This window comes from Carassius gibelio, chromosome A14 (genome assembly GCF_023724105.1).
Source record: "Carassius gibelio isolate Cgi1373 ecotype wild population from Czech Republic chromosome A14, carGib1.2-hapl.c, whole genome shotgun sequence".
NCBI lineage: Eukaryota > Metazoa > Chordata > Actinopteri > Cypriniformes > Cyprinidae > Carassius > Carassius gibelio.
Window position 1 is genome coordinate 20,340,422 of NC_068384.1, and position 14,946 is coordinate 20,355,367.

General features: G+C 38.4%; 1 protein-coding gene across 3 annotated transcripts in view; it reads right to left on the bottom strand.

Annotated features, from left to right (window-relative positions):
• The window catches only part of LOC128027803 (CRACD-like protein), a 48,189-nt gene extending 41,362 nt beyond the window's left edge, over positions 1-6,827 (bottom strand). Inside the window, exons 1-5 of one of the 3 annotated variants that reach the window (XR_008186807.1) lie at positions 6,754-6,827; positions 6,546-6,629; positions 6,251-6,447; positions 5,897-6,035; positions 5,178-5,784 (exon numbers count right to left, since the gene is read on the bottom strand). The gene's annotated coding sequence lies outside the window, so the exon portion shown is untranslated. Of the gene's footprint in view, positions 1-5,177; positions 5,785-5,896; positions 6,036-6,250; positions 6,448-6,545; positions 6,630-6,753 lie in introns of those variants that run through there. The other 2 variants (XM_052615708.1, XM_052615705.1) reach the window with 2 other exon arrangements.
• Between the last annotated feature and the right edge of the window lie 8,119 nt (positions 6,828-14,946).

Below are 14,946 nucleotides of genomic sequence, written 5' to 3' on the forward strand. Positions count from 1 at the left end.
TGATCATGTGACAATGAAGACGGGAGAGTCTGAAAATTTTGCTTTGATCATCACAGGAATAAAATATATAAAAAAAATATCCAAATTGAAGACAGATAAAATTTTAATAATACATCACAATATTACTGTTTTTACGGTATTTTTGATCAAATAAATGCAGTCTTGATGAGCAGAAAAGACTTCTTTAAAAACATTTTATGAAACCTTAACAGCCCCAAACTTATTAACAATACTGAATATACAGCATACAAATATATATATTGAAATATATTTATTTTGAGTTTAACCCAAAACTATTATTTAAACATTTACAGAATGCATTTGGCAGACACTTTCATTTAAGGTTTTGCATTCCCTCAGAACTGAACCCATGACCTTGGTGTTGCTGGCATTATGTTCTACTGTTTGAAACAACAACAACAACATCAACTTGCTTTTGTTGTTGTCTGATATGATAAACATGCTCCTGCTCATAAGTACAATATCACAGGTGACAGAGCTGTAATATAAACCATCACACTAAGGCACAGAATCAGCCAGAACAACTCAGACCACATTCTGTTAAAGAAATATAAGACATAGTCATGAATATTAAACCCTGAAAAGTGTCAGAAACCCCCGCCCCCCATTCAACTCCGTCAATCCCCTTCAACAGTTTTCCTTACTCAAGTTTCTTCAGGCATCTCCTGCAGAGCACTGTTTCTTTTCTTTACAAAGCTCTCTGAATTCCAGCCCACATCTGGAACACATCTTCTGAGGCAGTGCTCTACACACTCTAATTAAGGCCATGTTTGCCAAACTGTAAATAACCCAAGAAATGATACCCCTCGGCTCAGAGGCACGACAAGCGGGACCGTGCCGACTGAGATGGTTCGAAATAACCTGAATATACAAGCTCCTCTAATCAAAGCCTCCTGAGAAAAAAACAATGCCAAGCTCTCCTTGTGTCCATTAAGTCCTTTACTCTTACAATAAAAAAAGCGTCCTGCTGGGTCCACACAGCTTGACCAATGGATACAGCCCATTCAGCTGCTATTTCCCTCTATCTGTGACCAGTTAACTTTGTATCCCTGTTTTCCAGGCCATTTAAATATTGGTGTGTGGCTTTTCTGGAGGGAGGTTCCTGAATGGAGCATCTCAGTAGTTTAATGAGATGATAATATAGAAATACTTGCACCCTGGGTTTTACGATGCTTTTCTTTCCTAAGTTCCTTAAGTCACAACAGGACTATTAACGTGGCTCATCATCAGAAGATACTTCACAGGACAACAGGCGCTGTTAACACATGCTCATAGGGGTTCAATTAACTAATAAAATTACAGTTCAGCTATTTGACGGTGTACAAATCATGAATAATACAGAGCATGTTAATGAGTGTCATAATTTAAATACAGATGTTGTGGGAAGTGTCATCTATTCAACAATGACCAAATTAAATAATTTCATTTTCTTTTTTACGTTGTTATTTTATTTGATTTTTTATTAAAGGGGTCACATGTGATTACAATTTTTACTTAGTCTTTGGAGTGTTACAAGCTCTTGGTGCATAAAGAAGATCTGTAAAGTTGCACAGAATAAAGTCTCAAACCAAAAGAGATATTCTTTATGAAAGTTAAAGGGGTCATATAATACCCATTTGTTGATATGTTGATATGATTCTTTAGGCTCTAAATGAAAAGTCTGTAACATAGTTTGCTTAAAATTTCTCAATGGTAGTGTAAAAACATTTATTTTTTACCCTGCAAAAAACAGCTCTTTTCAAAACACGCTGTTTTGTGGAATTCTCCTTTAATGCTAATTAGCTCTGCTGACTCCGCCCCTCTCTTCCATCTGCTCTCTGATAGACTGCTTACTTTAGCCACATTCATAGCAAAACTGGCTAATTAGCACATTATAGAGCTTGGAAAACTACGTCACTGCGCATTGCATTCTGGGTAGTCGCGGGCATTTTTGAGGGCACGCTTATAAGTAAAAGTGAAAGTGACATGACATACAGATCAAGTGTAAGATTACATATAAAGAAAAACTCAACAAGGAAGCAAAGATGCAGTATTTAGAAAAAAATCAAGACAATCAATGAACTCAATCTGCACGAACACAAAGAGTGGTCGGATGATCTTGAAGAGCTGCCGCTCGTAACCTTCCCCAATGTGTTTTCTAACCTTGTTTGTAGTGTCAGAGCATACACCTCTGATCAGTTTAAAAAGGATAAATCTCTCGAGTCTCACCTGCAATTTACAAATGGATGGGTGCGGAACCTACACATTTTCCGCGTCATTTTAACGAGCGAGTTACACGGCCCCTTTACTTTTTAATATGCCTTATTTTTAAACTGTACAAATTAACCTCAGTGCGTTATGATGCACAAATAAAGAGATACAGAATTGATCAATTTTGCCGTTTATTACTGTAACAGGTGGTATGCAATATGCATAACACTGATAATGCAGGAGATGTGGTTCATGCATGGGTAACATTTAATGTAACGTTAAGTCCCCCCTGTTCCAACGTCTATGCACACTGTACAGAGACAGCGGATAAATTAGAAAGAAAGAAAATGAGTGCGGGAGATAATGCGGCCGGTGGCAATAAAGAATCTGACTTGGATCCAAAACATAAATCATCTTCCATAATTTGGAAGTATTTTGGATTCAGAAAAGACGATGTAAACCAGAGTGACGTGTTGTTCAGGTCGTGCTTAGCAAAAGAACACGTAGTCATATCGTATCGATAGCGAGATATCTGGCATGAAAATCGAGATATGAAATTTTGTCCATATCGTTCAGCACTAATGGAAACACCAAGATGCATAAATCTTGTATCTCGTAAGTATCGCAATGTCGATGTCAACAATCAGGTGACAGACGATTATCGACATTATCAGGGAAAAAAAATTACAAATGATAAACCTAGTAAGTTGCAAAAAAATATTTTACATAACCCTGAGTTCTCTTTTTCGCAATCTTACACATTTGAATGGACAAATACACACAGAATTAGGCCTATATCAAAATATCCCATAAATGCAATCTGTTATGTCTTAAGCTAAGTAAAGTTTTGATAAAGAAAACAAGGGTGTATTGGATCTGTGCATTGACCGTAGCCTCTGAAGCCAGTCATTAATGTAATCAAAGAACAAAAAAGAAAATCCCTCACTGATATTGACTGAATCACTTTTGTAACCTCAGTTTATATTTATTTGCCTGTTGTTCAGTGCTGACTATTGTAATGGCAACATGCATCTGTCTATGCGATTTATTCTGGGCATGTGTTTCAATATAATGTATCCTTATTTAGGGAATAGGCCTATTATATTTTGATCTGCAGTTTAATTAAAATTAAACAGAAAAAAAGACATAGTAGCACTGCATGTGTTCCTGAATATTTATGTAAACCGACTGCATAATAATGAAAAACCACACACGACAGATATAATACAAATACGTAAATTCTTTCACAGCCTATTCCTCAGTTCTCCAGCAGTTCTCCACACAAAGTGAAATTAATTTCAAACACAAATTTGATAAGAACATCAGTGGAAATTGTTAGCAACACCAACACAACAGTAAAACTAATTATTTATGTTAGTTTAAGCACAAACTAAGAAAAGTACAATCATACTTAAATCTGGCAGTAATTAAGACCAAACGGTGCGCGTCAGCAATATTTTCTCAGCGGTGGGGTTGGGGGTTATGGCGTAGTGGAGGTTGGGATTGGGTTGATGATATTATCGGATATCGCAATATTTTTTAAGCCGATTATCGATAAGAAATTTTCTGAAATATTGCCCAGCCTTAAAGGGCTGTAACATTTCTGTCACAATCTTGAGGTATTCAGCCAATCACAATGCACTGTATAGCTGGCCAACCAACATACACCTCACTTTTCAGACCGATGAGCTTTGTAAAAATTTGACACGTTTAAGAAAGGCGGGGCATAGAGGAGCAACAATAATGTACAATATGTAGAAAATAATGTTTTTTTTTAAAACCTTAAACCGCATAAACATTTCATTACACCAAATACACAACAATGTTATTTTTAGCAACTTCATATGACACTTTTAAATATAAATAATCTGACGTTTATATATTTATTTATTTTTAAGTTAGATGTCAGATTGTTTTACCCATAGATTTAGTATAATTTAAGCATTTTAATAATCTATATCAGGGGTTCTCAAACTTCTCCATGAAGTACCCCCAGCACTGCAGGTTTTGTATGTCTCCCTCTATCTGACACACCCACTTCAGGTCTTGCAGTCTCCTAACGAGCTGATGAGTTGAATCAGATGTGATAATTGAGGGAGACATACTAAATGTGCAGGGCAGGGAGTACTCCAGGACAGGTTCGAGAACCACTGATTTATATGAACTGTTATTTTAGTATCACTGAGATACTACTAAAATTTGTTACGAATATTTTGAAATATTTATAAATATTTTGTTTTAATTTTAATTTTAATTTGACCTAATTTTAATTTGGTTGCGTTATTATTATTATTAATATTTTATTCATTTATTTACATCGATCTACAATGTTTTTATTCATTTATATTACAGTTTTATTTTTATTACAAGGTAAACTAAATGGAAATAAAATAGTTTAAAATGTTTTATAGCTTTTCAATGTGATATTTAAAATCTATTTTCAGATGAATTATAACGTGTGTGTGTGTGTGTGTGTGTATTTTCTCATATCTTATGTTATTAAAACAATACAAGAAAACATAGATATTACGTAAACATGACTTGTAAAAAACAATATTAACAACTAAAACGTTTAAAAACCTTTAACAAAAAATAATAATGTACTCACAGTTGTTAGTGTAAAAAAAAGCGTACGTAAAATTTCAAACGTTTTGCCAGCTCGATTCAGTGAATATTTACATTATCAGCTCACATAACTATTAAAATGTTTTGAAGTTATCCTCTTTTAGAGCAACCATTACAAAAAATTAAAGAGAAAGCGATACTATTGTAAACTACCGCAGAACAAATCGCTAGTTTACCGCGTAACATAGTTAACTAACGTTAGACTTAGCGGAAAGTGATGTAGATGTTTGCTTCCCAAACTTCCCAAACAACCGCTTTGTCCAGCGCGGTGAGCTGAAACCCGACAATAACGCAATAGAACCAGATTCACTCATTAATGTTTACTGCAGACATGTACTTACAAAGTGAAGAAGAAAATCCTAGAGATATCTGGTCATCTTTAAGCGAGCGAAACATCAGAGATTTCCACTAATGCCATTCTTCAGTGTCATGTGTGTGAGTGAGTGCAGGATGAGGCTCGACATCGCCCTCTATCGTCCAGAACAACAACAACACGATTCAAGATCTACTTCCCGGAGCAATGAAGGATGCAGTATTTGGAAAGACTGCTCATAAGGTTAAGACCGTTGTGATGAACAGTAAACACACGATTTGAGTAAATAAATGAGTTTTATTTAATCAGATCTCCATTACTATCATCACGTGAAATGCACTGTGTAGTTTCATTTAGAAACACCACAGACTCTTAAAAGAGAAAAGATTACATCAACATCTAATAACTATTTTTAACTATTATAGCAATACAGTAGGTCTCATTTTAGGGATCGGGGTTTGTCATCTTGTAATGTTAGGGTTTTACAGGTTCATATGTTCTTCAGTAACCCTTGCTTTTGAACCACTGGGCTCTGGCGACAACATCATTGGAGTAATCATCTCCTGTGGTGCCGATGTCCATGCGCTCATATGTTTGGACGTTCTTCACTCCTGCATTGTAGGCTGATATTCCCCCTGAAACAGACATTATATGGTATGGAAGTTAAGCGATGAACACCTATTTGCATTTAATTGTCGGTGTTATGCTAGTTGTGTTTATTTATCTCTCAGCGTAAACCCAACCTACCTTTAAAGCATTGCTCTTGTGTCCATTTGGGAAATTTGACTTTAACTTCTTTAATAAAGCCAGTGAGTATCTCAGTAGCCTGTGTGACATGCAGCTCACTGTCCCATGCACCTTTTGGAGCGTGGTAGCGTTTGTCAACCTATAAGAAGCATAATCAAAAGAGAAACATTTGATATGTTCAGAATTATTCAATGTAATCTGCAACTTCTTGCTGGTTTAAACATGTTTTGCATGCAATATCTCTAACAACTTGGGTTTACGAGTCAGCTTTAGGTATACTCAAGGCTTTTAATCTTATGTCATGAGACATGTACTTATATTTTGAAATAGAGTAAATTAGTTATTCCGACCAACCTGCATGAGGCCAAAGCCATTGCCATGGTCGCCCCACCCATCCTTCAGAACGGCTCCGGCTCTGGACTCTCTGGATATGATGGCAGCAATCACGGCCGGGTCCATCTGCTTTGCTTTGCCAACTTTGATGATCATACTCTTGTATTTCTCCATCCGGGCCAGATCATTCTCAGCCAGTTTTTTAGAGGCTTCAACTCCTATGATAAGTTTAAATCATTGAACTACTGTTACTACTGTAACAGTGTGCATATTGCATATACTAAGTGAAAAAGTGTTTGTATGCATGCATTCTTACCCTTTATGGTTAATTTGTCTTGTTTTGCTGTCTTCTCTGATGCACCGGTGGTGTCTATTTTCATGATGTCTCCATAAATGCTTGCTAGAAACAACACAGAAAATATCACCTGAAGCCCTTAAATAAATATTTATACAGAAAATGTATGCAGTGCTACGGTATTGCAAAATGACAGTATCATAAAATCACCTGATATTATGTGACTTACCCATGATGTTGATGCAGAACTACTGTGAAAGAGCAGATCAGAGAGTTTGATAAGCCTTGTTACTGAATCAGACCTCAGCAGGGCCTGATTATATATGATCGCAGAGGGAGTGGTTTCTCCGTTTTCCCAGATGTTCTTCCAATAAGGTGTGGAGAAATGAAAGGTTACACAATTTGCAACTGTTGCAAAATTTTGATTGTTTTTTTTTGTTTTGTTTTTTTGTGATCTTATCCTTATGACACACCCAAGTGAATCATAAGTGGGAAAATTTATCAGGTGGAGACCTCATACACCTCAAAATGATATAAACACTTATGATGAATGTACTGTATTAATGAAAAGTGAAAAAAAAAACATTGTGGGAAAGTTTTTTTTTTTTTTTTGAGCACTCACACCAGTGAAAAAAACATGCCTCATCTCAACTTCCTTGATTGAATCTTGATTAAATCTTTTTATAAAGAAATATCTTTTTTAATATACTTTTTATAAAAAAAATATTTTTAAATATATATATATATATATATATATATATATATATATATATATATATATATATATATATATATATATTATTATAATTATTATTATTATTATTTTTTTTTTTTAGGAAAGCATCAGTGAGGGTAGGTGTTTAAACTATATTGTTAACCTCAGGAGGTTTCCACTGTATATTTAGTTTAATATTTTAATTTATATGAGGAAACTCCATTACAAGCATGTACAGTCTGCAATTTTATTATATAATATTACAATTTTACAGTATTTTCGATCAAAATAATAAATAAACAAAAATAAACAGCAGTTATAAAATGTAAAGCAATAACATATGATTTGATCTGATTATTTATTTCTAGTCTGTATGATCTGTGAGTTATAAGCAATTAAGCATAAAATTACTTATTATACTGCCAGCTAATGTCAGGCAGTTTTCACTGCGCTTGACTGAGTAATGGGTGAAATATGGGCCCATCCAAATCTGATTTGTTTGTGTTTTTCAGTTACTGTTGCCAGTTATGTTTAGGACAGAAAATTAATATTGCAACTGAGCAGTAGATGAAAGCAAAGAAGGTTAAAACTGCTATGCTGCCTTGACCCCTAACTAAATAATTTAAATATGAATATAAGAAGACTATTCTTTAGATTTATGTGTTTAAAAAGACACACTTGAGTAAATAAATGGTTTTTATTTCATCTCCCCAAAATTTAAAACAAAATACAGAACAGTAAAAAAAAAAAAAAAAAAAAAAAAAAACAGCAACAAAATTATTGGCATAATCACCTGTGGTGCCTTTGTCCATGTGCTCATATATAGGCTGATATTCCCCCTGAAACAAACCTAGAAGAAGAACCTAGAACTCTGGTCTGGACCAGCTCAAAAAAGACGTAGACGTGCAGAAAATGACCAATAGAGGGTCAGTTGTCACCTCACTGCACAGACAAAACATTCTGTGATGAATGAGAATGAATGAGCTTTTATTGGCAGCAATTTGTTTTCATTACAGAAACTTCCACAGTGAAACAGAATGATAGTAACAGATAAAAAAAACTCAGATAAAAATAAATAAGGAATAAAAAAATATACAAAATATACAAATTGACAATTGTACTATGTACAAATATATATCAATAGACAGTTGTATGTCAGGTATATTATGTGCAAATTGAAAAGAATATAAATAGTGTGTGTTCCACAATTATTGACAGGTGTTCATGAAATGGATTGCCTGAGGGAAGAAATGGTTCCTGTGTCTGGCCGTTCTAGTGCTCAGTGCTCTGTAGCGTCAACCAGATGACAACAGTTCAAAGAGGATGTGAAGGGTCCAGAGAGATGTTGCCAGCCCTTTTGCTCACTCTGGATGTTCTTGGAGAGTGGGGAGGCTTGTACCAATGATTTGCTCCACAGTCCGTACTATCCAACGTAGTCTTCTGAGGTCAGATTTGGTAGCTGAGCTGAACCAGACAGTTATTGAAGTGCAGAGGACAGATTCATTGATGGCAGGGTAGAATTGTTTCAGCAGCTCCTGTGGAAGATTGAACTTCCTCAGCTGGCGGAGGAAGTACAACCTCTGCTGGGCCATTTCACAGTGGAGTCTATGTGAATGTCCCACTTCAGATCCTGGAAGATGGTGGTGCCCAGGAACCTGAATGACTCCACTGTTGTTACATTGATGTTCATGAATGGAGAATTGGGCGAGAGCAGGGTGGTTTCTCCTGAAGTCCACAATCCTCTTCACAGTTTTGAGCGTGTTAAGCTCCAGGTTGTTAAGACTACACCAGACATCCAGCTCTTTAACCTCCTGTTGGTAAGCAGACTCATCACCATCCTGAATGAGGTCAATGAGTATAGTGTTGTCAGCAAACTTCAAGAGCTTGACATAGGGGTCTTTAGATGTGCAGTCGTTGGTATACAGGGAGAAGAACAGTGGGGAGAGAACACAACCCTGAGGAGCTCCAGTGCTGATTGTACGAGTGCTGGAATTTTCCCAGCCTCACTAGCTGCTGCCTGTCTGTCAGGAAGCTGGTGATCCACTGACAGATGGAGGTGGGCATGGAGAGCTGAGTTAGTTTGGACAGGAGGAGGTTTTGTGATGAAGTCCACGAACAGGATCCTCACATATGTCTCTGGTCTGTCTAGATGTTGCAGAACATAATGCAGTCCCATGTTGACTTCATCGTTCACAGACCTGTTTGCTCTGTAGGCAAACTGAAGAGGATCCAGTAAGGGGCCAGTTATGTCCTTTAGGTGGGCCAGCACCAGTTTTTCAAAAGACTTCATGACCACAGACGTTTAGTCCTGTAATTTTGGGTTTCTTTGGGACGGGGATGATGGTGGAGCGTTTGAAGCATGAAGGGACTTTGCACAGCTCCAGTGATATGTTGTGAAGATGGGGCCAGCTGGTCAGCACAGGATTTCAGACAGGATGGTGTAACACCGTCTGGGCCTGGAGCTTTTTTCCTTTTCTGCTTTTGGAAGACCTGGCACACCTTGTCTTGAGTTGTGAATGGTTGTGTGAAGAGGTGGGTGTATGGTGTTTTTTCAAACCTGCAGTAGAACTCATGCCAGTTGTTGATTCTCCACGGGGATGATGTCTTGTGGTTGGTGATCTACTTCAGACCTTTCCACACTGATGCTGAGTCACTGGAAGTGAACTAAGTCCTAAGTTTTTCAGAATAATTCCTCTTTGCCACTATGATCTCCTTTTCCAGTGTGTATTTAGCCTGTTGATACAAGACTTTGTCCCCATTCCTGAAGCATTTTCTTTGGCCTTACGGAGCTGTCTGAGTTTTTTCGGTGAACCACAATTTGTCGTTGTTGTAGGTTGTTGTAGGAGTCCTGGTAGGAATGCACATATCTTCACAGAAACTGATACATGATGTTACAGTCTATGTGAGTTCATCCAGATCAGTTGCACCAGCTTCAAAAACACTCCAATCAGTGAGGTCAAAACAAAATTGTAAATCGTGCCCTGCTTCATTAGTCCATCTTTTACAGTCCATAATATAGGTTTAGCTGATTTCAGTTTCTGCCTGTAGGTCAGTATAAGATTAACCAAACAGTGATCAGAGAGCCCTAAAGCTGCCAGTGGGACAGAGTGATATGCATTCTTTATTGTGGTTGTAACAGTGATCCAATATATTACTGTCTCTGGTGGGACATGTGATGTGCTGTGATGTGTGATGTGCTTTGGGAGTTCACGGGAAATATTGGCTTTATTAAAGTCTCCGATAATGATTAAAACAGAGTCCGGGTGTTGTTGTTCTGTGTCTGTTCTGTTCTGATCTGATCAGAATAAATAAGTATAGCTGAGCTCATGTGCGCTGAATGAAAAACACTTCTAGATTTGAACAGCACATTTTATTTAACACTGTTACATCTGAATAACCACCTCTCATTGATGTAAATGTATGTCCCACTGCAGCGCGGTTTCTCTGTTAATTCTGCATCATGATCTGCTCTAAATAGCTGAAAGCTGGGCAGATGGAGCATGCTGTCGTTCAGCCAGGTTCCCGTGAAACACAGAGCAGCAGATTGTGAGAAATCTTTATTTGTCCGGGAGAGCTGAAAGAGTTTGTCTGTTTTATTAGGTATAGAGAAGAGATTTGTCAGATGGATGCTAGGCAGTGCTGAGCTTCACGAGGGCTCCGGCTTTACCCTGTTTGCACGCCCTCAAGCCTTTGACCAGTGCCGCTGCTCCCCAGACTACTGTACAATGTCCAGCAAAACATCCGAATAATCAAAAACCGGTGAAATGTTGGGTGGTGTGTACTGCCGAATGTCCGGCAATTTGTCTGAATTTGGTGAAACTGATTGCAGGGATTTAACTAAAGGGCGACAAACTAACAAAACATAAAAACAACCGCTAATGATGCCATGGAGGCTGCCATGATCGGCGCCATCTTGGATCATTCCAGGTTTCCTTGGGAGAAGGGATGTTGAGGTTGTAAAATCTAGCAGAGGTGTTGCTGCCAGGCAGATGTCCTGAATTGACACTCCTTTAGCCCAAGCCCACAATGAAACCATTCTCCTAGTAAAGTGAGTGTGAGCTCCAAAATGATCGTTCTGCTGTTTAGAAGCATATGCCAATGTCATTGATTTCACAATCCAACGCTGTTTCAAAACTGGCAGGCCTTTATTGTGGTCTCCGAAACAAAAAATAGACTGCTCATGACTAGACCTGTCTAGATAAGTACTCAAAGCTCTAATGGGACATCAAATATGTGGTCCTGAAGAGCAAATGATTGCAGAGTTATAACCTGTGCTCTGAATGATGTAGAAAGCACTTTAGGCACGTAGCCACATCTAGGTTGCAGTCTAGCCATGCAGCAATCCTTACTAAACTAGCAGTGTCCATAAACAGTGCATGCTAATCACCCACTTACTCCCCACATCCTAAAGCAAGTAAAAGCACTGTTATGAATGACAGTACTTTCAGTTCCATTGCATGCAGCGGTTTGAAGGGTGGCTTGGAACTTGAAATGCTAAGCACCAAAGACAGATCCCAAAAAGGTAACAGGTTAGGGGGAGGGGGTCACAGCTGCCTAGCTCCTCTCAGAGTGCCTTCAACAAAAAATGTGCTGAGCAACAATCAGTGAGCTAATGGAAATCTGAAATAGCAGCCACATTCACCTTAAAGGTAGATAGAGTGCATGCATTATATAAACAGTCTTGTAGAAATGATAAAATAACAGGCAAAGCATAGCTGGTCAGGTTCTCATTCCTCACCTTACACCATGAAGTGAAAACCTTCTATTGCGGGGCCTACAGGCACCTGGTTAAAGGCACTCTTGCTTCCGCAATTGTATTTGCCCACAGCACTGACTTGCCAAATGTGCCGGTTCCATAACTCCAGCTTAAAGCTGCAGTAGGTAACTTTTGTAAAAATATATATTTTTTACATATTTGTTAAACCTGTCATTATGTCCTGACAGTAGAATATGAGACAGATAATCTGTGAAAAAATCAAGCTCCTCTGGCTCCTCCCAGTGGTCCCATTGCCATTTGCAGAAATTCATCCGCTCCCGGTAAGAAACAACCAATCAGAGCTGCGGTCCGTAACTTTATTTGTGTTCAAAATGTAGAAAAATATATATAATAAGCGAGTACACCATGAATCCATTTTCTAAACCGTGTTTTTAGCTTGTCCTGAATCACTAGGGTACACCTATAATAAGTGTTTATATTCAGACTATTTTAGATTGCTTCGGGGATACCGCGGCGGAGTAACCCCAGTACCTTTGTGATTCTTCATAGACATAAACAGAGAGAAGTAGTTCCGGCTACAATGTTCTTCCGCAAGACGCAAGCAGTTCTGTTTATTAACCGCTAGAGCGTCAAAAGTTACCTACCGCAGCTTTAAGGTGCCATGTAGTGCCCATTACTTGAGACAACAGGTCGTGTTGTAAGGGAATATGTCATGGGGGGAGTTGTCAGCATGTCCATGCTGCAGTTTAGATGGCCGGAAAAATTTACTAACTGTATGGATGGACGGTTCCTGTTAGTGGTTGATGTAAGACACCATTGTCATGTTGTCCATTTGAATAAGAACATGACGATTCTTTACCAAGTGAAGGCAGTGCTGCAAAGCTACAGTAGAGACACTGCCTTCAGCTCTAGGCAGTTTATGTGCCACACTGACTGCGCACTCATCCAAGCGGCTGAGGAGATAGTTTGTCATTGCAAAGTGCTCCCCAGCCTGTTAACAACACATCTGCTGTCACAACTGTCCCTACTGACCACTCTGTCCATCAAAATCCCTTGTTCGTACATTGCTCTGTTGAACCAGGGAGCCATTGTACAAATACAGTCACAAGTCACTTAGACACGACATCTGCCACGTGCTGTGTGGCACAAAGTCTTTCAGCTCTTAAACATAAGCTCAAAACTGGCTCAGTAAAGACTGTACATGCTCATGAGAACCACAAGCTTGCATTGCTCACAAGACTAGGGTCATATCCAAGAACACAATGCTATGTGTGGGATGAAGCATTCTCTTCTGCAATGGTCTAGAAGCTGGAGTTTGTGGCTTTCTAGCTCATCCTGAAATTTAGCCATATAATCCAGATAGTTCAGAATGTGCATTCACTTTTGTATTTTGGAAAAATTCTCGGACCCAAAGCCAGCCGAAAGGTAGGACTTTACACTGATAAGATGATAAGACAGGGCTATCTGGAAATGAAAATAAGCATCTTTTTAATCCATTAACACAAACCAGTCCCCGGGCTGAATATCTTGATCTGTTTCATGGTGATCATTTTGAATGTACACTTTGTCACAGTGCAATTTGGAGGTCTCAAATCCAAAATGAGGCTGAGACTGAAACTTTTCTGGGACTATGAAACCATAGCTGCACAGACTGCTTTCCCTGTACTTCTGTGGCACTCTCTCCATCACCTGTTTTGCCAGGAGAGAGTGGATCTCTGCTCGCAAATTTGGGCGTGTCCTCGTGATCATACTCGCCACCCTATGTTGACATCTGCACAAGCTGGACCACCAGAATTGAGAATGAGATAATGCACAGGGCTTACACCCTGCATACTGTGCAAATGAGAGAAAGAGCCAGGAGGAAAAAAAGCCCTGATGTTAAGACATGTTTGGTTTTGTTTTTTTATAGTGAACTTTAACCTGCAGTCTTTTACCTGCATCATGCAAGGGAACAGATGGGTGCAACACAGCAAGGTGAACTCTCTTGCATGGTGGCTCTTTATCCATTTCACCAGGCAACAGTTTCCTCTTTAAGCCATTCAGTAAAAATCAGGAACACGGTTGGGATATAATATATATTGAGAGACAGACTCAAAGAATCATACACCCGACGCAATGCGACGCAAGGCGCAGCGAAGTGTGTTTGCTAGTTTCAGTCTGGCGCTGTTCGCATTTTCCCGTCCAGCGCTACGTTGTTTAATTAGCAAATGCATTTGCACTCATTTTTGCACCCATGGGGTGCTGGTCTAAAAAAGAGGTGTGTTCAGGCGCATAGCTGGCGCAATACTAAGGAGCTGAAAATAGACTGCGCCATTGACAAGCTCAAACCTGGTCTAAAGTCTGGCGCAATGTTTTTTCTTTGTTATTTAAAGAGCGTACATATTGCTTATTAAACACAGGGACACACAGCAGCACACAAACATGCCAAATATTAAAAATTGCAATGCATACGATTTGTATATATATGCCTACATGTCATAATGGCTAGTCATCACATGTATCAGAATTAGGCTATTTGTTCGCACACGAACAGCTCCGTTTCATCTCGGAGACACTTAACATTTTTTGTTTAGATAATTAAAATAGGGCCCGAAAGTGAGCACTAAGTTCATAGAAAGTTCTGCAGCCATGCAACAGAAAACTGATAGAAACACTGATGTAAACAGTAGTTGCCATAGAAACAATACAGCATCTTGTCTAAACCACACAAACCACATTGTCATATCAAACCACATAGAACCCATTATAATATTATATTATAACGTATATTATTCCGTCTACATGCTGCATGAAGACCCTCTGACAGGGGTGTTTGAAAGTTGCCAACAATATTCTTTTGCAAGTAGTTACAATGTTTCATGTCATCTATTTGTGACTCTGGCCAGTGGTTTTAAATCCACATGTTGTATGTCTCTCTTATCTGACACATTCAGTTAAATTCATGGAGTCTCTCCTAATGAACTGATGATCTGAATTAAGTATGTTAAATA